Here is a 26346-nt window from a genome sequence, read left to right as displayed (position 1 = left end):
TGATTTTCAACACAGCATTTGTTACCAATAGTCAAAGCTCTGATAATTGCACATGGAAGTGAGATGCTAAAAATGTTGTCAATCTGAAAACAAGATAAGCACCAAAGAACCAGATCAGAACAGGCCCTTCTTCCATTTGCACATCAAGTTTTGCCTTCTTTGCATGTCTGGTGTGTGTGGTACAAACATCATGAAACAGTGGCAGCAAAGTGTTTCTTTTTCCCTTGGAGAGAACCTGTCAAAAGAAAAAATAAACTTGGCATATGGTTCTTCTCTGAGTGGGTCCAGAAGGCAGAGGATAAGATGACCATTAATAGTAATTCTTCTGGATTTGTGTTTTGTGCAGTTGTGATGAGGGATGGCAAAACCATGCTGCAGATTCCCTTTCATCCTGTCTGCCCTCGGCCAGGCCAGGCTGTTGCATGAGTTTGTATGCCCAGGCATCCTCCCCAGGGCAGCAGCAGAGTATGGAAGGTGTAAGTTTATTGCAGCTATTTTTGCTACTTATTTGTGCAAATTTACAGCTGCTTTGCTCTATTTTAGGAGGCAGAAAAGAAGCTCTAGGCTTCACCTCCCACTCTTCCCATGTGAATAAATAACAGCAGTTGATCAAGAAAAATTAATCTAGAGATGCCTTTGCTTTCATGGTGGGACTTTGTAGCAAATGAGGGCAGCAAATGAGTAGCAAAAGCTTGCTGCTTGCATGGAAAAATTCCTTTTGGATAACTCATACTCTAAGCCTTCTCAGCATCTAGAAATCCACTTACTAGGCACATTTTTACCTCGAAACACTAAGTCCAGTACTTTCTTAATTATCTGGAAAGAACAGTGATGTCACAGGGCCAAAGCAAAAGTTGTCTTAGGTGTCAGTCTTGTATCTTCTTTTAACAGCTATGAATTTTGTTGAGTTAGGCACACTTATATGTAAGTTTTAATATATCCCATGTTTGGGATAGGTTAACATTTTGGCTGGCTATGATGACTTGGCCATCGTGAAATAAAAACCTTGATGATCTTCATGTAGTCTCAGCTTCTTCAGCTCAGCAAGTTTGTCCTGGCCAAAAGTCTTTGTAAGCACTTGGTCCCTCAGAAGAGATCTGATGTTTAGTTTGCTGCAGCCTCTTTGGCTGAGCAGAAGAAAACTGTGAAAACCTCTCACTGGAGAGCAGAGAAAGCTTTGTATCCAGTTGGCAGTGCCTGCAAAGAATTTGAAGACAGCCACAGCTATGGCACTCATCTGGCTCTCCTTTCTACCCACCGTTGTGGATTCACCTGATTGATCCTCTACCCAAGTACTGCAAAATGTTTTTTAGTTAGCCTTTGCTTTATTACTTCTTGTTCTTGGATACAATCAATTATCCTTTGACCTGATGATACTTTAAAGATAGATCCTGACATAATTTTGTAGTCTGAATTTTCTGATTTCTGTTTCTCTTCCTAATGCTTTTATGGTGTTTTCTTTCCTCTTTTTCTTTTCCTCAGTGCTAGAACTCCACTGAGTTTATAATACAGTAGTTTTCTTAACTGATGCTACTTATTAGATATATGCATTTTCTTTTACTTTATCAGTTTCCGTCCTCTTGATTTTAGTTTCATATTTGAAGTTGTCTTCACTTCATTGACTCAGAAGCAAAAAATAAGAACCATTTGATTTTCCAAAATTTCTCCTCATGCTCAGAAAACTTGATGGAGATTGAGTGTCATGGCTGAATGGTTTTGTTTAGATCTAAAAATTCAGTTAAAATCAATTTTTGTTGCAAAAGGAGAGGTTCTGAGTAAGTGATAAATGTTTCGCATAAAGATTTCTTGGCTGGGAATAAACAAGGGAGGAGGAATATAAGGGTATGTTAACAACAAAAAAAAACCCCTAAATTCTTATTTTATATTAAATAAGATACTGGAAAATAATATATAGGAATGTGAGCTACAAGATGAAACCTTATGTGCAGCTCCATTCTTCGATGTTAAAACATTGATAGATGTAAATTAAGACATATGTGCATGGGGGCTGCCTGAAGTCTCATGGGTACACCATTACAGAAGGAAAATGAAAGAGCTTTGCTGTTGTTAAACCTAGCACTACAAAGGTTGAGCTAAGATTGCTGCCTATACAAACTTTATAAGAGCAAATATCAGAGCAATAAAAGTAGTCCTTAGGGTAAATAAGCAGGAAAATATGCCCCAAATGAGATATTAATTTATTTTGGCTGAAATTGAGGGAGAAATTTTCAAAATGTCAGTGTCAGAGTAGCCAGACTGCCAGAGCTGTCCAGAAGGAAGTGCTTGAGACAAAGAACTTAAATAATTCAAAATAAGAGTTCAAAGAGTTCATATGCATGAAAGAAAACAGCATCTACAGAAGATGCTGTGAATATCTCCAGTGCTGGTCCCACATCAAGGTGCTCGAATGGAGGAAGGAATCTGGGGAAAGGCAGAAAGGCCTCATGCATGCAGATTCCCATGGCCAGAAGAAGCAATTGAAGCTGTCCTAAACTCAGATGTGTGCTTTAAACTGCTGAGAGGATGAGTAAATGAGCACATCCTCTTGTGGCTGCTTTCTGGCTGTAATGACACAACTAACTTGGCCAAAAATGGTGGGAAGTTTTGGAATGAGCTTATTTATACTTTTTGTCATATACAGTATTCAACAAAACCAAATTCTTTAGATAATCCAGAAACTCTGATTTAACATTGTACCTTTTTCATCGAGCAAAAGCCCTCTTTAATATGTAGCTAATATGTAGTTAATATGTAGTTAAAAAACTAAGTGAGAACTTCATTTAAATTATCCTGGGTTTGATTTGACTTGAGATAGACAACATTCTAAATTGTTTATTTACCAAGCATAGGATCTCAGTACACCTACTTTTAAGACATTCCACTTACCTGAAAAATATTACCAAAACTCAGTTTGTTAATGAAAATGTAAGTATGAATTTTTAATTAAAAGCTTTGGTAAGTGGTATATTTTGGTCTAAACAAGCAATCCTCCGCTCTGACAAGTCTATATTTATTTACAAGATGTTTAAAGTCATTCATTTGGCCAAGTGAAGAATCTGTTCTGCTAGGAAAAGATCAATGGCCCAGAGCCATTGGCCAGGGTGTGGTGTTGTGTCTTGAAGAGCTGGATGCAGTTCCCTGCTATAGCTTGCAGGCTTCTTATGAACTTTAGACTCCATGCCCTTTCAGGTGCATGAGTTTGCCCTTGTGCCATACATCTGTGACCAGACTAACCCATCCATGAGCAGAGGAAGGAGCCAGTGGGAACACGATGCTACTGCCTCTGGGAGGGCATTTCTGCAGACACAGTGGGGCTGGCCAAAGGTCTTTCCTCCTCCAGCCCTTGAAAAACATGTGCAAACCAGCATTCAAGTGCTCCGTGTCTGGATCTCTGTACCTTAGCTCTCTGCTCCTACTGCTGAGGAAAGTAGGGCCAGGTGGAAAGCTGGGGGGACTTGAAAAACTTTCTACAGATTGTAAATCACTCTGTCTTTCTTGCTTTGTTGAGCTCGAAAACTGGAGTCCTTTTCCTCATCTTTGCTTCAGCATTTTCCCCATTTTGACCACTCCAGACTGTAACCTTTTTGGGGCAGGGATTATTTCTTATTGGAAAAGGTATCAAGACACCTCAGCAAAGAGGATGAACAATCAAGGTAGCTTGTTAACACAAAATGAGAAAGAACTTTTAGTTCCATAGAGGTGATCAGGTCAAAATGTAGCCTAATTGTAATATGCTCTTTTATTCTCAGGTTGCACATTGTATCACCCAGAGTGATCAAAGTTTATTCTGGAACAAATGACCAGGCTTTCACATATTGTTAGCCTAAAAATCCAATTTCTCAGCTACTTTTTGCTTCTTCTAAATAGAAAGTATCTGGTCTTACAGTTTCTCTGAAATCTTTTCTCATGCAAAATTGCAAATTAGAGGACCATGTGCTTACATGTGGGTGTAATAGAGGAGGAAGGGAAGATAATGGGTTTCTGTTTACTTCATATCCCCAAATGTTCTGTTAATTGCTTTCCTTTCTCCTTCTCTCTGCTCCCATGATGACAGCAAAATCAGCTCTTGTCCATTGCTAGAAATTGCCCCTCTGCCAAATGAACACATGGTTATAGAATCAGATAGTTTTAATGATAGAAATTCAAGGAAGTCTTAAAAAAAAGAATCTTTTAAAATATAGAAAAAGTGAGCAATAGGTTCCTGCTTTTGATACCATGAAGAAAATTCAGCTTTTCAATGTTCAAATTCAGTGAGGACAGGCCTCCTGCATGATGGAGGGGACTTTGGGAGGTGTGGAGCGGGGGCAGAGGAGGGGGAAATGTTTCTACACACACTCCTGAATCCTCTTCCCTGACTGAGGTGTCACTACAGTGCTGGGCTAATGCCTCTCATTAAATTTGCTGAGAAACCAAAGAAAAGAAATTCTTTTATCCCCGAATTATGTTAAAGTCAGAGGTCAGATCCAGACACAGGTTTAAATGCTCTGCTGGATGTGGCCAGGTGTGTGCTCTTTAATGGGACACTGCCACAGCATTTGTAAGCTTCTGATGAGATGGCAAAACTGTTCTCATTGACAGACATGAAATAGGAGAATAAGGGGTTTTTATACAATCTCTGACAGCTCCAGTAGTGTCTGAGCTTTCAGTTCTTCCTGGAAGGGCACCCAAAACCAGCTGTTTCACATGCAGATGTGCCCTCCTCCTTTAAGTGCTAGCAGCCAGCGCCCCTGGGTGCTCAATGTGTCTCCAGGCAGGTTTTTCCCTCCCTTCTGGTACTGCAAAGAAAATGCATCAGCCTTGAAATCCTTAACCTGGGTTTATGTGTGACAGATCTGATGAGGGATAATCCCTGAGCAAAGATGCAATGGGCTGGAGGAGGGCATCCAAACTGGGCACAGCCAGCTGTGAAAATCCCCCACAGAATCCCTCCAGCTCCCTAGCAAGAAGAGGAGAAAAAAAAAAAAAAAAAAGAGGGTAAGAAATCCCAAGATAAACCATGACCTGAGGAAGGAAAAGAAGGAAAGGACTCAGTATTTAAAAAAAAAAAATATGAAAGACAGCACTGCTATCTGTCACAACCTGCAGGCTAAATTTAGTCAGGAGCATCCGGCAGGTAGACAAGCACGCTCACCTATACCCAGATGCAGGAAAAGAGACACACTTACACAGATTGAGATTGGTGAGAAGAAGTTGCTCAGGAGTGCATGTGTAGACAAGCTACAGCTTCTGTGAGTGCTAGGGCATCCTGCTATCCTAGGTAGGAAACACAGGTACATTTTTTATTTGATGCACAGTGCATTGACAACTTCTCATTGCTGTGTATAATGAAGGAAGTTCTCTTTGGAAAAAATTATTTTTCCCTAAACCTCATTCAAACAATTTCTGTAGAGAATCCTAGAGCTTCTCTTTACTTATTAATAGCTGCAGAATCGAAAAGCCTTAGTATTACACAGGACACATTTCCTTCTCTTTCACCCTTCTTCTCTCTCTCTGAAAGTCAATATTTCTCCCAAAAGTAATTTATTTTGCTGTAAATTTAGAGTGTGTTCAGTAGTTACTGAAGTAAAGGATTAATGGATCTGTTTGGGGGCAGGCAAAGACAATCAGCAAATCTCACCCCACAGCTCTCCTCGTACAGTGCAAACCTTGATATGTTATTTTATTCTTCAGTCTCTCTTTTCAGGAAAAAGTATTTAGCCATTCTCACAGTCATTCTGTCCACTGCATGCCTAAGAAGATCATATACAAGCAAAGGAAGTAGTTTTGCATATGATTGGGACAAATTTTGCTGAGTAGCTGACCTACTGAGGAGCCTTTCAGCACTTGTGCAAAGAGAAATATACATTATCAGTGCTGGTTTTTTTTTTTAGCATCTGCACAGAATGCATGCAAATGCAAACAGTCCCTCCTGTGTTTGCTAGAAGCTCATGCCAGACATCGTGCCAGCTGATCTGCTAGTCCTGCACTTGGTTTATAAAAATATAGCTGTAACAGGGTTCACAGGTCCACTTTTAAAAATTACGATTATTTTCTGGCACCTTTTCAAACAAAATCAAGTTTGTCCTGTTTTACATCCTAACCTTTTGATAAACAGTCTCTCATTGTGTATGAGATTTTAGCACGCTGGATGAGTGGTAGCTGGCATAACTTCCTATGGTAATGATGAGCACCTTCTCCACCAGTCAACACCAGCTGAGCATGTTGATTTACATACCCTTTGCTCTGGAGATGAAGCTGCCTGACAGATTTTTATGGGCGAAAGAAAGGAAAATGACATATGAACCAAGTCACCCCCTTCGTTATCACGTAGGGGGGAGTTTTCTGGCGTGTGCATCACTTAAAACTGGAGTCACAGCTTCCCAAAGGAGCCCAGCTGTTATTGAGGCTGTTGTTCAGAAGACCTCTCAGCTCATCAGGCATTGAGTACTTGAGAAGTCAACACCACATGTGCAACAATCCATGTTTTTCTAGTCCCAGTTCACCAGTGTATCATTCCAACATTAAGTTAATCTATCTACAAAGTTTAGAGGAATTAAACTAGCATGAGGCAAATATATGCCCTCTCTTCTGGTAAGAGAAACAAGAATTTACTTCAGGCGTTGTTTTCCAAATGTCAGTATGGTGCACACTGAATAAAAGAGCTGTTTCAGCTGACAGGGTGAAAGTGCTGTGGGCAGTGTGATTGCACGGGCTCATTAATAGCATACTGCAAAGGAGGCTGCTCTAGGGACAGTTTCTTGTTTTCCTGGGGCTATGTGTGTGTGCTTGGGCTGCCTTTTGCTGCCCAGTAACTCATCTGGGGTCTGAGGAGGCATCCTCAAAGCTCAGGAACTGATTTCTGGGGTGACTGTGTAGGACTGCACAGGACTCTGCTGTGGCACTCTCAGCCCTGCCACTGTTGACCTGTATGGTCAATGCAGTTAAGAGCCTGATCCCAGATAAAAGGATCAGGCACCTCACTCCTTCCCTTGGAGAAAGGCCAGGGTCCAGAACATGTCTTGCATGTGACACAGATAGTAGGCAAGATAAAGGGGAAGGAATATTTTGTGTCTATGTGGCCAATTTGAGTCACTGTTTAGATTTAGGTTTGCCTTGCTACTGGGGTTACACCAGATAAAAAATGGAATTATGTGTGAGTGAGTAGTCCCAGGCTCCCTCACTTGCTAGAGGGAAGAAATTGCCATTTTCAGGCTGAATTAATTCTTCTTTGAGATGAACCGTGCTGTACAGAAACCTATTTTGTTTCATTGATCAGAGAGGGATCCCGGGGTGACAATTTCAATACAGATATCTATAATGTAAAAGCCTACCTCTGGTGAGATAAATCTTACAACTAGTGTCAGTTCCCCCTACTATAAAAAGAGGAGAGCTTAAAAGAGAAAAATGCCCAGTTGTTTCCAAGATGAGAGTTTCCCTTTTTGTCTATCTATGATAATCTTGCTAAATCACACTTGGCAAGATGAGCAGGGAGATACTACCACAACGAGAAACACTGAGGTTGTGGCTAAGGAGGACAGAGCAGAGAGAGACAGGATGACCTTTTCATTATTCAGAGCAAAACAGAGAGTGGGAAATCAGAAACAGAGGAATTGAGATTAATCATGAACTAGGCAGCTTTGATTCCTGCAGTGACCCACGAGGAGTCTGTCATTTGGAGCTGAATCATTCTCTAAGGTCAGGCGTAGCTGCAATCGTTTCCACTGAGCTGATACTGAGTACAATTTGCTGTCTAAATATGAGAAGCAAAAATATCCTTCAGCATTGTAACTCATCAGTGGGCTCAAAGGCATCTTTGCAAAAATAAAACAGGCAGCTGTTGTTTAACTGTGCTTGATGTTCAGGTGAGCAAGGATTAGACATTGTTTTTGCACCTGCATCAGAATTTGAGCTGCTTAAACTACAAAGTGTCAGCACTCTAACTCACACCCCCTGAAGCCCTTTGGCAGCTCTGGTTTGTTTTTCTGCTTGGAGTTTTGTTTTGTGCAGTCTGACAGCATCTCCATCTCCTGATGGAAGTTTTTAATAAATGGTCACTTGACCCTTTGCTGCTCATTAGGCAGGCAATACTTTGCACAACAGCCTTTCTGTGCGCTATCAGACACCACTTCATTTACTGTCTAAAAGGTTTTCACAAAGACACACAGCATTGGGTGAAGGAGGAGGTAATTCATTGCTTTCCCTTTGCCCAGGGAATGATGTCTGTTACCTCACTGTCCTGTTACCTCAGTGAGTAAACAATGTGGGGATAAGCCAGAGGGTACTGTTGTACTTCAATCTGTGGCCAGAAAGAAAAGCAAGCAGCAGCTACAATTGCCTTTCCTTTGGAAAGGGTTGTGCTGGAGTCTCTTAACCACCCACAGAAGGCTTTCAGGGGAGAAATGTTACAGCCCTGTGTTCTGGCTGGGCACTGGGCTGAGGCAGCCCCAAATGCTGTCTCCATTGTGCTGGGACCAGCGTGGGTAGGGACAAGAACAGAAAGGCAACTGTGACGTGGTGATCCAATGTGTGGCAGTCCACAGGTACCTGCAGGATCATACAAAGATAGACTGGAGTTCGTCAAGGTCATATTTTTGGCTTTTGATAGATTCAGGACTGCATATGGACTTTTTGAGGATCTGGGTGTCAATCCTCACCATGCCCTGGTGTGGCAGACTTGCCTTCTGCTGAGAACAAATAGCATCATCATCACAGTGTTCATGGGAGTTATGGAAGACTAGAGAAAGGGGAAACTACTGAAGTAATAAAAACATCCAGTTCCTACCACCTGAGAAACAGCGAGTTTTATCAGGAATTCTTAAAAGAAACAGAGGAAAGGATGTTGGTCAATATATTCAGAAATTATTACTCAAATAATTGCCAGAAATGATTCTTGGCTTGTGTAAGTTGTTGCAAAGTTTATAAAGGCTGCAGCCTGCATCTGCACAGTCTCTCCTATGTGAATATTTCTTCTCCTAGAGGTTTTAACATGGCTTTTCAATAGTGAAGCATTATTTGCCTGTGTGGAGAAGTCATGATTAAAACTGATAGACTTTTTCTTGTTACAAGAAGTCCACAGCCTTTAATCAGAAAGGGTGTTGAAAAGAGGTCTTTAAGAAACGGGAGGAAACATGAGCTACTGTGGTAGCAGAAATGATTGTACTCAGCTCCAGTATGTTATAGACATGCATAGAGGAGTAGATAGGCAATGCTGGATGAAATTGGACAGAAAAGGTAATATATTTAAGGCTTAGTATTTTCCTCCCCTTTTCTAATGTAATTAAATACTTGTTTGTTCCAATTTAAATGCCTACTGGTTTTGTTACTGCTTCTTCCATAACAGCTCTGTTCTTTCCCCCTTGTCTGCTTTTCTCTTCCAGATTTAGATCTCAGGTGATTTTTTGCAAGGCTGACTCTTTGAAGCCAGCTGGTTTTGATTTGCATTTTACTTGCTTCTTGAGGAATGTGGATTTTGTTGCCTCATGATCACCCTTTCCTGAGTTGATCTTCACTTCCCTGTTCAGATCCCAGTCCCTTTCTAATGTTTGCAGTTGCAGTGTCTCCTTTTTGGTTGCTTTCTTAGTTGTCTGTATGCAAGAAATTGATGGACTGTCTGTGTGTCTTGCTGTATTCCTGACCTGGATCAAAGTTACTTATTCTGGACCTACTGGCCCTTTCTGGAAGACAGAGGTGAAGACTTCAGGCTTTGTTTGCATGGGTGGTATACCAAAATGCAGCTTTTGTTCTACCAGGTATTACTGGTTCCTCCTTCATTGCCAGCTGGATTGTATTTCAGACAGCAGAATGAAGCTGGTTCTCCCAAACATTATCAGACTTCAAACCACCCTCACTCATTTTCCATTTTACTGTCGTAGCTTATGAGCAATGGAAGACTTTCATTAATACTGATTTCTGAGTTAATATTCAGAGAGCACTGCAGCATGGTACTCCTGTGATGGTCTTGAAAGCATCACTTCTGGCTATTGCTGACCCTCTGAACCAGCTAATTGAATACCATTGAATACCATGTCCCAGTTTCTGGTACATTCACCCTCAAACACAGATGAGGGATGGCCTTTCCCTGGAAATCTGCAGAGATTACGTTTACTAAAACCATCTGAAGACCAACAGGCACTGTGATGAGTGAGACCACCCAGAATTACAGATTTTGATACTTTCACATTCAGATATGGTGCAGCATAGAGGGTTCATAAGGACTGGGAATAGATGAGGGTTCAGAGTCCTTCTGGGGCTCAGAGAAGAAGGGGTGAAATTTTGACTGTCCTATGGCATGTCAGCCTTGTTTTCTGTGCATCTCTTGGGTAAGACTGGAAAGCAGAAAGTCATTTAGACTGTTAACACATACTTTTAAAAGGGAGAACAGACAAGTACAGAATTGATTAAATCTTGCCAGTACATCTTACTAACCAGAGTGCTTTGTTAGGCAAGGATTTATTGTGGAGAGGTTGAACTCTGTTTCTCTGTTTTGTGCTCTAAGCTGTATTCTTGGAATACTGCAAATCTGGGCCAAAGACTGTGAAATATTTATTAAGCTTCTATCACTCAGAGACTCTAGCTGCAATATGCTACCCACCGTATTAGCAAACAGTAAGATTTGAAGTGAATCAATACATAAAAAATATAAAAGTTATTTTGGTCCATTTAACCATCCCTGGAGGAAGCTTTTCTGTTGTAGTGAATCCAGCTAAACATTTTTCTTCAGGATTCTAACCCACTCATCTGTTTTCGCTGGCCTGGAAAGAAAGGAAAAGGTAACAGGGAAAGGTAACAGGGAAAGGTAAAAGGGAAAGAAGGGAAAGGTAAAAATTTACAATTGAAAGTCCAACAAGTTGTGAGATTTTATACTATGGACTATAACCAGTTCCAAACTCCCACTGAAATTTCCACACTATTTTCCTCTCAAAATAGGTAAATGACAGTATGAGGATGACACCAGGGGAAAAAATGGATTACTGTTATTTGGTCATGAAGGCTCCAATGGGATTTTGAAGGAATCAATTCAAGAAAAAATACACAGAACAAATTTGCAGGGCCACTGGAGAGGAATAATAGTTTCACACTCTGTCTGTATCATCACTACTCTTAATGGTCTGCTCTTCCATTTTTAGGTTACAGTGTACCCACAGGTGGAGGACTAGCTGTTCTTCAGTGAAGGACTCAGTGCATTTGGATTTAAACTTGCATTGTTTCTGGATGCAGAATGCAATGTTGAAGGAAGCTCATACCAGAAATACATTATCTCTGTCAATGTTTCTCAGGCAGCCTCAGATACTGTATGTATTGGAACATCATAGTAAGCTTTCCCCTAAACCATCTCTCCTTATGGCTGAATAAACCCCCTTTTCCCAGCTTCTCCTCATATGGGAGGTGCCATATGGGATCATCCTTGTGGCCCTTCTCTGGATCCTCTTCAGCCTGTCCATATCCTTTTTGTGCAGAAGGGACCAAAACTGGACACAATACTAATGCACCTGATTTGAGTAATGACTTCTAATTTGAATGACTTCTAACGCACCTGTAGAAAACAACTGGATAAATAGCTTTCCTCTATCAAAATAATTCTGTTTCTCATGAATGTAATTTATGACACCTGTCTGCTTTTTTTTACCATGCCAGTGCTCAGCTGTCAGTGGTCATCAGCCAGTTTGCTGGGGGTGTCAACTCACTGCTGGCTCCACCTGGGCAAGAACTTTCACCCTGCCCTTTCAGTCCGTGGGAGTCTACCCCCCAGCATTCCACTTGGCAAATTGTCATTTGAGGCAAAGAAAATTCAAAATTCCACTGAGTGGAACCTTGTACGCAGATATTTAAAAAAGTTCACGTATTGATGCTCTTTAGAAAAATTAATGGACACACTAACTTCTTTAGCATTTTGTCTCTCAGATATACTAAAGAAGAAGCTTTTTACCACACGTCTCCTCCCAAACTCTGTATTCACATGAAAAGAGACTTGGCCTTCCTGAAGATATATACAAAGACTGAGCATGCTGCAGCAAAGAAGTACTAGGAATGGACAGAAAAGCTACTCAATTTGAACTGAACCAAAAGCAGCATAAATTATGGCATTATTCAAAGTAACATTTTTAAAAATACAGATACTTAAAGTGAGGCTTCTAGAAAAAATAAGACACCAAAGAGTAAGTATTTGTAACTTTTTGGTCCAGTTACTGATGTGGCTAAACATGCATTTGAAAGCTTAATTTTGGGAAGGAATAAAAAGAAGACAAAATAAGATGTTGTGTAACTTCTAGTACTGACATTTGGATTTCTGACAAACACTTCAGTTGGACTGAGAGGATTCCTTATCAATGTCTATAAGGAGTGAGTGTAAGGAGGATGGAGCCAGGCTCTCTTCAGTAGTGCCCAGAGACAGGACTAAGGACAATAGACACAAGCTGGAACACAGGAAGTTCCGTCTAAACATGCGAAAAATCTTTACCGTGGGGCTGACAAGGCACTGGAAGAGGCTGCCCAGGGAGTTTGTGGATTCCTCTTCTCTGGAGCCATTCAAAACCCACCTGGATGCAGACCTGTGTAATGTGCTCTAGGCAATCCTGCTTTAGCATGGGAGTTGGACTAAATGATCTCTAGAGGTCCCTTCCAAATCTGATGATTCTGTGAAGAGCCAGAGTCACAGATACAATTCAAAATACTAATGAAAACTGAAGCTTTGGAATGCCTTCAAAACACTGTCTTAGACCTTGTAATCTCTGTGCTGGAATTCCCACATGCAATAAAACTCTTTTTCTCTGTATTTTTCTGTAGAATCATCAGAAGAAAAAAAAACAGCCAAACAAAACAAGAAACAAAACCAAGGCGTCTCTACTTCCACCTTTGGATTAATGTTCATGGAAAGTAGAAATCAGTGTGCTTCTTTTAGCTTCTGTTTATAACATTCACACAAAGAAAGCAAGCAAAGCCCAACTAGAAGAGGGTGCTGATTTCTAATGCAATCAGCAAATAAAAACCAGACACCTAACACTAGCACAGGTAGTTTACATCTTACCTCATCTGGGACAATTAACTCAAATGTACTAACTCCTAACTACTAATCATGCATGAGATTGCAGCCTGGAGTTTAGTATCTGCAACTTTAGGATGTCGCCTGGTGCAGAATTTAAAACAAGAAGCAGGAGCTCACAGCAGGGCAAGGCATGAGAAATAACCCCATAATTTAACAGGTGAAAGGGCAATACTTCTTTTTCCGTTGCATTTGTTACTCACCTGCTTGGTGGAATGAAAAGTACCCCTTAGGCATGAGTCAGAAAAAATCCATGGCATGTGGTATTTGTGATATGGAGTGATTGTGATATGCTGGTAAAAAAAGAGCAAAAGGAAAAGGAATCAAAGCATATAGCAGAAGTTTTCATTTGAAACATGATGTCATATATCCTCCAGTGAATTATTTCACTTGCCTATTGTCTCCTATCTAACCTTACTCTCATGTCCTCATGTGGGCTTCTTTATGACCATATACACAGCCATTTTGGACATGCTGTAACGTGTAAATGTAGTCGTACTGTGTTTGGTTGTCTTGTGAGATGCTTTTCATGATGGGGTTGTGGGAACAACCTTGGAGAAAAAGCATTTACACCTGGGAGGTGGAGGATAACCACTCTGTGAGGCTGCAGCCCAGAGACATGTCCCACCCTCATGTGAGTTCACAAGTTTAAGGGGTGGTGATCAGGATCACAGCACCCACATGTTTAAAACACACCTCTGTAGCACTAATAAGTAGTGTAAAACCCCAGTGTAAGAGGTTTCAGCCTGAGTTTTTTTTTTAACTGGTTTGAAGGGGGTTTGGTACTTGGGTATCCACATGGCTCAGCCTCAGATGCAGTCCAGGTGCACTCTCCTGGTGTCAGTGTTGCCCTGAAGCTGAGCCATACTTTCTGATATACTTCAGTAATCACTTTCCAGTGGTGTCCTCTTTTGTTTTTCCAGCTGAAAGGTCTGGGTCAAGCTCCCTTTTCTCCAGCTACTGACTGGTGTTAGACTTTGCTCCCGAGAGCTGTGGTACTAAGGAACTGCTGAGTGTTGATCTCACCCTGTCTATTTTCCAGGATGACCTTTCTTGTTCAACCTTTTTGCCAAAGCATTTTCTATAGAGATTGCTTCTCCCCTGAAAGAGCAACACACCCTTCAGACACACTCGTTTTCCAGGCACAGAACCCTCTTCGAAGGGAATGCCTTCCTTTCCTCCTGCCTTGTCACATAACTTGCATTTATCTACACCCAAAAGCACTTTCCTCAATGTGGGAATTTACTTACAGACCAGCATGTTCTGTTTATCCAGTCTTTAGTATTAGCTGACCTCCCCACTAACCTCTGTCATGCCTGACATTTCCCAGCAGTGACTGTATGTCTGCTTCCAGATCAGGGATGAAGATGCTGAGTACCTGGGGCAGATCCATGAGGAAGATTTATCCTCATCCAGTTGCCTCCCTGCTGACAGAAGCTTTAAGTCCATCACTGAGCTAATTATTTTTCTCTCCAGCCTGTGCTTTTTTCTCTCCTGTAATTCTACATTTTTGATTGGGATATTGTGAGTTAGTAAATGAAGTGCCTTTACAAATTGTAAGTCTATTAGATCAATACAGTTATCTTTAATCATTAAATTTGTCATCTTACTGAAGAAGGAAATCATATTTGTTTGACAAGATTTTTGTTAGCCAGAAAATTGTGCTGAGCAACACTAACTATGTTTCTATAATTTAATTCTTTTTAAATCAAATCCTTACATTAGTTTTTCCTGGTGTTTTAACCACAATTTATGTCAGATTGGGTTATGAAAAAAATGTTCCATGGATGGAGAAAATAAGAGGCTGTCCTCTCCCATCCATCATTAGGCACTTTGTTCTCCATGGTGCTGCCCAAGGTGGTCCCAGTCCATTTCGAAGAACTGAAGAATTTTTTAAAAAACAACTTAGTAATAATATAAAAAATACTTCACCCATGTAAAGATAGATGGAAGAATAGCTTTTTCTCCTTTCTTAAGGTGAAGTACAGAACATTAAACTGATGATTGGATACATTATTTTTGAAAGCTGACAAGAAAATACTATAATTGTATTATTAATTAATAGCATTTATTTATATTTGTTTATTTAGTTGTATTACTATAAAATGGTTTCTGGGAAGTAACCCTGCTTTCACTCAAATATTTACTTTGCAGACCTCAAACCCTTTCAGTAACTCTGCCTATCTGCTGTTTTTTTCAAAGCAAGAGCTTTGGTCATTTCCTGACCTCTAGAATGTTCCCACTTTCAAGTAAAATTTTCCTTTGATAAGCCAAGAATTTTAACATTCTATTAAACTTAATTTAGGTGTCCTGTTCCCAGGGTAGCCTTCCTTTAGACACAGTTCCCTGAGGATCTGCAGGCCCCCAGACATCTTGTGGATCCCAAATAAGTGATCTGGCTGGAACATCAGTTGCTGCAGGAGAGCACAGGGGGCTCCCAGGACATCCCTGGGACATCACACTGGAGGAGTGATGTGACCATATGGGGGAAGCCTACAGGGAATTTTTGGTAGAGCTGGGCAACCTGACAGCTGTGACCATGCAAAAAGCTGGCCCTAGCCCCACAGTTGCAAGCACAGACATACACATGTAGGGCAGTATGGTTGTTGCTATTTTCAGCTCTGCTGTCACTCTGGAGATCTTACTAGGCCAAAGCAGGAGCTTTTCATGAAAAAAAAGAAACTTTTTTACATGTCTGACAGTTAATCCAGTGATGGGGAGAAGGAGGCAGCTCAAATGCAGAGTTTCTGCTGTGTAGCTCCAGGGAGAAATAGTGAAATCGAGATTTCAGGACTTGCCTTGTTTCACAAGGAAATAGGCTTTTATCTATTATCTATATAAATATATATAGATAATATCATATATATAATCATCTGTAACCATATCATAATCATCATCTCTGTCTCCTGGGGCTCTGGTTTTGACCAGAGGTGTGTTGAGCCTGGAGTCTGGTAGGTAGTTGTCCCTCTTTGCCTAAACAATATTCAGCTTAAAAGCTGAGAAGAGCTGTCAGGAAATCAGAGCCTGACATTTAAGACTGTGCTACAGATAATCTTTTCTTCATTTCCTCCTAACCTTCAGGAGTCAACAGGCCATCACAGCGAGTGACAACCCTGTGTATGTGATGGAGGCAAAGGCACACACATATGGGGTACAGGAAGAGGAATGGGGTTATTTTCAACCTAAAGTGCTTTGATGCTGACACTTTGATGTGCCCAGGTCATCACCTGTCCTGTTGCCTCCTAACTCAATGCTTTGTCTTTTTTCCACAACCAGTGAATGGGGAAAGCATCAGAAAAGCAAGATGACTGTGCACAACAGAGCTGTCTCATCCCAGCCTGACCCTGCTTGGCCATGGCAGACCATGGGCACATTTCAGCAGGTTAGGTGGGAACAACTCATGCCATCCCTTGCATAATTGCTCTTCTTCCCCTTTGTCCACCTTCCCCTTCCACTTACTCTTCTTCCCCTTTGTCCACCTTACCCATCTTCTGCCTTCTGGCATGATCTGTCACAACATGCCTACCCACTGCTTCCTCTGGTGTCATGCTAAGTCCACCTCCCACTGCAGCTCAGACTTGACAGGAGCTTTGCAAAGAGGCAAAGTGGAGGAAAAGCATTTTCACTCAATGACTTTTCTGAGCATGTGTTTCAGAACTGTCATGTCAAGTTGGGGATTTGGAGACCAGAGGAAGAGTCCACCATGAATGGTGAGTGTTCTCATAATTTAAACAAGATCTGATCAGCTGGTCTTGTCTATGATTTCCAATAACAATAAATTTGCTTCCCTGTTCTTCTTTAGAAGAAGCCCCATTGTTTCTTCATGTCAGTGGTAGTGACTCTCCCAATATCATGAAAAAAAGGGGATGTGGAGAATTACACACCACTGAGCTTAAGAAATTACTTGGATCAAATTATGATGTATTTAGAAAGTACCTGAAAGATAAAGAAAGAGTTAAGGAGGCAGTGGAGATTTGTCAGGAACAAATTGTATAAAACTGATGTAGTTTTCCTCTGTAGCAGAACAGCAGTTGTGAAACTAATCTATAGCACTTCACTTTAAGAGCTCTTTTGATTTGATCTTACATGACATTCTTATAAAACAGCAAAAGAAATGCAGTCTTATACACCAGGTGGTGTCTAAAAAACATGTTCTGTGTCTATACTCAGAATTAGCTCAATAGCAAAATACAAAGAGGCAGAAAGGTATTTCTGCTCTGATTTTGCTCAGTGTTTGTATCAGTAATCCTGCTCATATGCTTACAGATGACAAAAAACTGGGCTGAAAGACAGGTCTAGGGTTCAAAGATATCCTGATGAAGTATAGAAAAGGCATGAAAACCAAGGACAACATCAAAGGAATGCTCCAAGAGACGAATGCTCAAGTGCATGGGCATGATATATTTGAGTGGTCATGTTGCTGTTCCCAGAGCAGGATCTGCAGGGCTGTAATGGATCACGAGCAGAGCACAACAATGTTGTACTGTTATGAAAAAGGCAAACATTCTACCATGATATGTAAACACATGTGGAATTGGCAAAACACCTAAGGTATCAGCAAGTCCTGAGTGGGAATACCTTGGCCAGTTTTGGCCACTGTGGTTCAGTGAAGATGGAGGCCAACTGAGGACTGTCAAAAGAAGAACAACATGAGGGCATCCTTACTGTTTAACTCTTTTACTGTCTAAAACTGGCTCTTGGTAGACAACTCCTCCTTGGCTAGCACATACTCATCAGGTATGCCCTGGAGCTTTTCTTGCTGCCTCAGGCCAAACTGGGCCAGTGAGGCATGACCTAAAGGACTACCCAGCCTGAAGATATATACAGATTGTGACCATGGATTTGCAGGATTCTTTAATATATAAGGACACAGAGATTTTATCCTCTCAATTTCTCTACTTTATTACAGATTGCCACAAATGCCACACGTAATCACCACTTGCTATCAGAAATCAATTATATCAACAAATATTACATCAATAATCAATATTGTAGCAATGAATAACCAACAACCAATAATGGCAACAACTAAGTAGATGTAGATGGGGTTGTTCAACCTGGAGAAGAGAAGGCTCTAAGGAGAACTTATGGCAGCCTTGCAGTAGGGGCGTAGAGGAAAGATGAGAAGGGACTTTTTACAAGCACATGTAGCCTTAGGACAAGAAGGAATGGCTTTAAGATGGAAAAGCACAGATTTAGAGCAGACATTAGAACAGACATCTTTACTGTGAGTTTGGTGAGACACTGGAACAAGTTGCCCACATAAGTTATGGATGCTCCATCCTTGGAAGCATTCAAGGCCAGGTTGGATGGAGCCTTGAGCAACCTGGTCTATTGGGTCAGCCTGGTCTAACTGGGTCTCTGCCCATGCAGGGGATTTTGAACTAAGTGATCTTTCAGGTCCCTTCCAACCCAAACCATTCTATGTTTCTATTCACAATTACAGATTATTACAAATTTACTGTTAGTGAAGCAAGTTTATCAACAACGTAAGAGCAGACATGACAAATTACCTATATAGATGTATAATATTGTCAAGTTAATTAGAGAGGTTTCTGAAAGTGGCAAACCATCCCAGAACTGGAAGACAAACCAAACTGACCCCTCCAGTGGGCCAAAAAGCAGAACAGTGAAGTAACACAGAGAGAGTGTCACTTCAGAGATGATCCGCATCCCAGATCCTGGAGTCAGTCAGATGGGTTCCTGGTGAGAGTTCAAGTTCTTGTACAGACTTCATATGGACAATTCAACCTATTTCAGAAGCACATGTTCTCAGGGAGAGAGTCTTCATTTGGGAAAAAATCTATGTCTTTTTCAGGTAATAGAGGGTGTGGATGCTATCATTTCTAGCAGCCAATAGGTGCTGAAAATTTTCATATTTCACATGTAACAGTCAACAGATGATGATAATGTTTTTTGGGTTTTTTGTTAGGTTTTGGTTTTTTTTTTTCCAGAGCAATTTATATTTTTCAAGCCTCTTTCCCACCTTTTCACATGATAATTTGCCATTATAGTCCCTTGGTTTTACACTTGTCAGTGGTATCCCAGGACATCTCTTGTTTCTAGGTGCCTCAGATGCACTTCAAAGAGGCCAACTGCAATTTTCAATAATGTTTCTGGTTTGCAGACCTGATTCCCAGGCTCACAGCTCTCAGACTGACAGGCATTTTCTCTGTCAATACATTTCAGAGACATTTTCTCCCCACTAATTCATCTAATCAGTTTCTAAATCAATCTAAACTCCAGGCAACCACAAGATAATGTGATGATTAATCCATGGATTAATTATTCACTTCACAACCCCACCACTATCTTCTTTAAAGTTTTAAACATGCTATGTGAGCACGTAATCAGTGGACCTTTACATATTTGGTTGTGAGAAACAGTGCATGTGAGTTCCTAATCAGTCCTGCAGGCCATTCATGACTGTGTACACATGGATGTACACAGGCTCCTCTCTTATCCTCTTCTTTCAGAGCTGAAAACATTTTAAACATTTCTTCATATATATCCAATTCCACCCCTTTGACTGCTCTTGCCTTTCTCTCTGTTTTCTACTTCTGTTCTCTTGGAGGAAGAAAGAATTAGAACAACACATAACATTCATTAGATAAGCATGCTTTGCATGCATATAGTGGCAGAGAATTATTATTCTGTTTGTTCTCTGTTCCTTTTGTAAGAATTCTTTATGTTTGATCTACTCTTTTTGATGGATCATGAGCATGGCATTGAGATTTTGATGGAGCTGTCAACAGTAACTTGAGAATCTTTTTTTCCTGCATGCTGATGCCTAATTTAGAGCCTATCACTGGTTAAGAATGTTTTTATCCATGTGCAATACTTTTTATTTATCAGCATCTCAGCTGTCATTTTTTTGTCCAGTCACTCAGTATTGTGAGCCATCTGCAGCTCTTCACAGTTGAATTCCATTTTATTGCCTTAAATAATAGAGTATCATTAGGAAATTTCATTACTTCATTTTTCCCAATGACTTATGAACATGTGAGATAACATGAGTTCCAGCATGGAACTTTTAAAGAGCTACAAAGCACAAAGGCTGTCTGTTAACTTAATGATTTAAGAACATGCAATGACAAAAAAGCAATTTCTTAATAGGTGAGCAGCAGACAGTCTGTCTTTCCCTATGATTTCCGTTTTTGGCCTTCAGTTGTTCTCTAGGGACTCAGATAGAAGGCTACCTACAGAGAATATCACTTAATGCTTCTAAATATCCTGCCTTTTACTTCTTTAACTATTGCACTGGTGCTACTTTTGTGTATTAATCTGCTCTCCTCTGTACCATGGCAAAATCTCATTTACCACTCTATAGATGCTGTTGGTCCTTCGTGTCATATTGCACATAAGCTTCTCATAATCTGATCCAGAGAAATATTTTTCATTTTCATCCTGTATTCTCCATCTGTACTGTCACAGGACAAGAAGTCTCTAAGTCATGTCTTCCCATGGTATTCCAAACAAGTGTTGCAAAATCAGTTGTGTATTCACATTGTGTCTTTTGTTCTCTCCACGAGTTCCATAGCATGGATGAAAATTTCTCCATCCCCATTATTACCTTTTCTCCCAAATACAATAAATGGCTGCACAATACATAACATTTCAGGAAGGACATATTAATGGCCTCTTAGACAGTTAATTCATAGTCAGCATCTTTTCTCCTTTCCCAAGCCTCTTGCAGTGTATCTTTGTCTTTAATCAGGGGGCCTGCTGTACTGTCGACCATATCTCAGTTTAAATGTCTGCTTGGAGACATACATATATGTAGTTCCATTCTTTTTCATCAGCACTTGAGGCCAGGCTTCAGCAATTACATTTTTTGGAAGGCATGATGCCATGGCTGTACACGGTCCCCATGGAAGCATCAAGCTGTGGCAAGCTGCAATAGGGCTCTGTGACCCTCTTGGCACCGCCCAGAGGATGCTTTCAGTGGGAGTATCTAGCCACGAGAGTATTAATTTCTTGCTCTCCTTGGGGCAGCTGGAGGAGGATTATATTCATGGGTTTTTTTCTTTCTCTCCTTCTTGGTCTGTAGTATTTGCAGATCAGGAATGAGTGTACATTTATAAAGGTGCTTGCCTGCAGGTCTTCCCCTACCCAATAGGTGATGCAGATAAAAAGGTCACAGGGGAGACACGAATCAGGGTACAAGAAGCAGCACAGTTCTGCACCCTGTCCTCATCACTGCTCTAAAGCTATTTACTGGTGCCTGGGCATGCAGAGAAGCAACAAGGATGCAGAAGTGGACTTCTTTCCCAGAGGGAATAGTGGCTACTGCAGATGATTGTTATCTCTGCATGGCCTCCAAGATCTGGTTGCCGCTGATGGAGCTGCTGCCATGGATCCTGCACTGTTCTGAAGCTGTACTTCATGTAACTCCCCCTGTGAAATTTTGGGAATTCACTGTATCACCATTATTTACCCGCCAAAATCTTCATATGAAGCACTTGCATCACTCAGGGAAGACAGAGGGCACATGCCAGGTTTTCCACAGAGCAAGAGAGACTTGGGGTCATGTCAGGAATGTATTAAACTGAGTGGTGGCTTTGATGCAAAAGCAAGAGGAAGGCAGCCAAGTTGATGTGTGTTGTTCCTCTGGGATAAGAAATCTGCTGAAGGCAATCATAGAGGGTGGTTCCCTCTTGAAAAACCAAAGCCATTGTTAGGCTCCCAAAGGGATTTAGGGAGGGGACTGGTGTCCTTCATATTTGGTGTGGAGAGGTAAGCCCTGTCTGTCAGCACACAGTTATCTCCCTTTTCTTCAGAAGGAGTAGGATGGTGGTGGGAAGTGGAGTGGGATGAAGTGTAGATCTAACAGAAGCCCTTCACTGAGTGAAGCTAGCCAAATAGTAAAACCCAAAGGGAGGTTTACTGCTGGGTACAGCAAAAAGCAGTTCAGAAAGGGGTCTGGCAAAATCTCTGCATCTAGCAACCTGAGGCAGCACCAGCTCCTGCCTGTGATAGAGGAGAAGCTGTGCAGATTCCTTCATGCATCCCTCTGAAAGCGTATGCTGTTTTTTTGATTTTTCAATTTAGCCAGTCACTGTGACAGAAAAGCAGCCAAAAATCTTTCACCATGATAGTTAATGGCACATGTAACAGATTTTTGCATGAGCAAAGTCTACTACCAATGTTAGCCTGAGTGAGATGCATGAGACTACCCCAGCAGTACTATGGTAATTGAAACTTCTGAATCCTATCTTGTAGTAGAAGAGTATAAAAGCAACAAGAATATTTTATTTTTTGTTTTAGCCTATAGGCAGAATGGGTTAAATACTACACAGGCAAAATAAAAGTGAGGAAACTTCCTTTATCACTCCTAAGCCCTGTCACTAGAGCCAACTCATCATTTGCAGCCAGCACACTGCTTTAGTAAGTCTTTGCTCCTTGGCACTTCCCCGTGCCCAGTTTCTCAAGTGTCGTTTACCTCTAACTCTCCATAATTTACAGATCTTTACCTAAGACTACATGCTCCTTCCCCCAGTCTTGTCAGATTTGCTCCCTTTTCACTCACCTGAAGTCAATAGTACGCAAAGCCCTTATTCCAGTCACTAGGATATATTACCTTTGCAACTGTCATAATTTAACTGGCTCAGAGACAATCTATAAACAACTGGAATAATGAGACAACCAAAACATTACATAGAAGATTTATCTATCTTTTAAATGTACACAAGATAATTATCATTTCTATTTACAATAAATCATGCACAACTGTGGTACAACTTGCACGTGGATCACCAGATGTTCAATAAGTGCAGACTGTAGCATTTCCACAACTGCTGAAGAGAAAGAACTAACTAACAAAGAATTTTTTTATTATGAGGATGTGCACTGGCACAGAAGCCCCATCTGTGGGAACATTCAAGGCTAGCTTGGATGGGGCTCTGGGTGACCAGATCGAGTTGAAGATGCCCCTGCTCACTGCAGAAGGGTTGGACTAGATGACCTTCAAAGGTCCCTTCCAACCCAAAGCATTCTGTGATTCTATGAAACTCCAAAGGCAGCAAGGAGGAGCAGCAGGTAGATGCTGATCATGCCTACACAAATAGTCATGGCAGTCTGTCCCATTCTGCTCCCTTTGACAACCTGGTCCTGTGGGATCTGGTCAGGTGAGGTTCTGAATGGGGAAGGGAGAATTCCTGCCTTTCCCTGGTAATGGAGACCTCAGAATAATTCATGTGCTTTCTTGGCCAGCTCCTCCTGAGCCAAGTGTTGCAGGAACTGCTGCCCTTTTCATTTCCTGACCATTCACTGCTTCTTCTGCCACAGTTCTCTAAGCATCTCATTTCCAAAGTCTTTTGACCTGGTGAACAAGAGGTGATTTTTTGGTGAAAGGCTCTGGGAACAGCAGTCCCTGCACATTACTGTGTGAGGCAGCAAAACTTATTGCTAGACCTTTCAAGGAATCAGGGCACGAGCTATGGGTCACCAAAGCTCAGGGATATTTTTTTCATTAGCTACAAAAGCCTTCAGATCCAATTATTACAACCAATTCCCCATGAAGAAGGGGGTCATGAGCCCAGCTGGCCCGAGGAGTGCCTGGAGTCGGGCATGAATGGGCTGTGCACAGCTGCAGAAGTTGTCACACATTGCAAACTGGGTGGGGTTTTGCTGGGAAATTTTTCCAAGATAGAGAGAAGTAATGTTGGATGTTTGACAGGCTGTCCAAAGGGAAGCAGTACAACATCTAAAAAGCAAAGAAAACAAAAGAACACTTTTTTGTTCTTTCTTCTAGTTTCTGGGGGGAGAAATTGCACCTCCCAAGTGAAGTGAGTATTAAAGACCCTTTGACATTGTTATGTCAGCCCTTTGTCACTGTTATGTTATCTTGCACAGATAAATTAAATTGGCTTTTGCACTCCACTTTAACCCTCAGGTTCCACAAATAACAACATCCACTAGGGGGATAAAAGTAAAATATATCTGTGGCATGATAGCATGTCACAGGAGTGTGAAGTTGAGGTCCCTTTGACAGCAAGATCTGACAGACAGAATTTTAGCTGAACAGATTTTTATCTCACTTCTTTCCAGCACATCTAGAGATACCAAGGTGGCAAATAATCAAGATAACAAGTAATAAATACACCAAATATTTTTGTTGAAGTTATATGAAGGATTCTTGCTCACTACCCTAGTGGTCTGCATATTGTGCTGGATGATATCTTAAATTTCCTTCTGATAACAATAATTTGTTATTAAAGTGTAGATTAAAAAATATATTTAAATAACATTTCTGATATATTTGACTCTGAAATAATCTTTCAGGAAGGCAGAGAGTTTTGCATAATTACTGAAGAATACAGAAGATTAATAAGTTCCAAAAGACAGTTTAGAAATAGTAATAGAATTTGTGCCTAGAAAGATTTAAGAAAAGATTCTGCAACAACAGGAAGAACAGATGCAGTGTATCTAATAAGCATTTTACTCATGGCAAATGAGTGATGAGATACCCTGAAAAGCTTGGGGACTTTGGAAAGTAGTACCAGAGCAGGTGTCTGGATGAAATTTTTTCCTTATCTTGGGCTATCACAAAGTGTCTTAGAAGTGTGCCTTCAAAGTGTTACTTAATTAATCTAATTTTAGGCTTTGTGATCTACTTCAAGAGGTATAATAAGGCATCTCTTAACAAGTTTTGGAGAATATTAGGTTATCATGGGAACTGAAATTTCCATGGCATAAGCAGTAAGTCATGATATTATGTAGGGTGCTATAAATCTTAAATGCAAGAATGTCCCTGATGAAAAGTGCCCTTTAATCTCTCAGCACAACTAGTATTTAATTTTTCCTTTACAAAATCTGCCAGGCAAGCAAGTTACTGGAAAGTAACTTGGAGTGTGAGCATGCAGTGCTCTTGTACATCAGAGCATTGTCTGCCTACATACTGTGCCCCTGTACTCAGCACTGGTGAGGCCACAGCTCGAGTCCTGTGTCCAGTTCTGGGCCCCTCAGTTCAGGAAGGATATCGAGGTCCTGGAGCAGGTCCAAAGGAGGGCAACCAGGCTGGTGAAGGGACTCGAACACAGATCCTATGAGGAGAGGCTGAGGGAGCTGGGGCTGTTCAGCCTGGAGAAGAGGAGGCTCAGGGGAGACCTCATCACTCTCTACAACTCCCTGAAAGGAGGGGGTAGCCAGGGGGGGGTTGGTCTCTTTTCCCAGGCAACTCTCATCAAGACAAGAGGGCAGGGTCTCAAGTTGTGCCAGGGGAGGTTTAGGTTGGACATTAGAAAGAATTTCTTTACGGAGAGGGTGATCAGACATTGGAATGGGCTGCCCAGGGAAGTGGTGGATTCTCTGTCCCTGGAGATATTTAAAAAGAGACTGGATGTGGCACTCAGTGCCATGGTCTGGTAACTGCAGTGGTAGTGGATCAAGGGTTGGACTTGATGATCTCTGAGGTCCCTTCCAACCCAGCCAATTCTATGATTCTGTGATTCTGCATGGGTGAGGTTGCTGTCCGCAGCATGAGAAGAGCAGGGGACCTTGTGTTTGTAGCCAGGTCCCCCAGCCAAAGAGCTTAAGCAAGGGCTGTTCTCCTGATGCCCATACCTGTCTGCTGCTGCATTTGCAGCTCCCTATGGAAAGGCTCCTTGGCATTTCTCTAGGAACTGACAAAATCTGTCTTGGAGCTCCAAAGCCTTGGATCTTCCTGTTGGCAGACTAGAAGCAATGTAACACAAAACAATTACCATGGCTGTGTGGAAGTGTTCTAGAACTCTCAACTTTGTGCAAAATACAATAGTGGAATGTGTCACCAGAAAAGGCCAGGGATACTGAGTTGTAACAAACCTGTGACATCTGATAGACTCTATCAAGCATGAATGTTGTTCATCTGACCTTTAACCACTATCAGAGACGTGTATTCGCTAAAGCACTGCTGAAAAGAAGTTTGACCCTGTCATCCAAACCTTCAGCCTTGGTGGTATCAACACCAGGTGTTAGAACAGACTTCAGTAGTAAAAATGGGAGATGCCTCAAAATGGTCTGTTACCAGGCTAAGAATATGCCCTTTAAGGTGAGAATTTACCATTTACAGTCACTCGTCACAATTCATCACTTGAATGGCTCAAATGACCATTAAAAACTGCAGTTTGAGAACTTTTTTTTTTCCACATTTCTAAAAATAACATGGTAAGTAGCTTTCCCTTCAGCCTTTCAACTTCTGTGCAAAAGGGCCCTGAGAAGCCCTTGCACAGGCAACTTAGAAAGTAGAGAGATCTGAAGGTGCCAAATGCAAACTGATCTGCTGATGTGGAGCACTGCTTCTCTGTCCTTCAGACACTGCCAGAGAAACACGAGAGCAACCATCAGTA

General features: G+C 41.3%; 1 long non-coding RNA gene across 1 annotated transcript; it reads right to left on the bottom strand.

The window, feature by feature from the left end:
* Positions 1-25723, bottom strand: LOC139798363 (uncharacterized). Its single transcript, XR_011726799.1, has 2 exons — positions 25583-25723; positions 1-235 (listed from the first exon to the last, which is right to left on the bottom strand). It is a non-coding gene; the product is annotated as an uncharacterized lncRNA (long non-coding RNA).
* Between the last annotated feature and the right edge of the window lie 623 nt (positions 25724-26346).

The sequence above is a fragment of the Heliangelus exortis genome, chromosome 1, assembly GCF_036169615.1.
Source record: "Heliangelus exortis chromosome 1, bHelExo1.hap1, whole genome shotgun sequence".
NCBI classification, from domain to species: domain Eukaryota; kingdom Metazoa; phylum Chordata; class Aves; order Apodiformes; family Trochilidae; genus Heliangelus; species Heliangelus exortis.
Note: the sequence above shows the minus strand (reverse complement) of the source record. Positions and strands in the feature narration are given on the sequence as shown.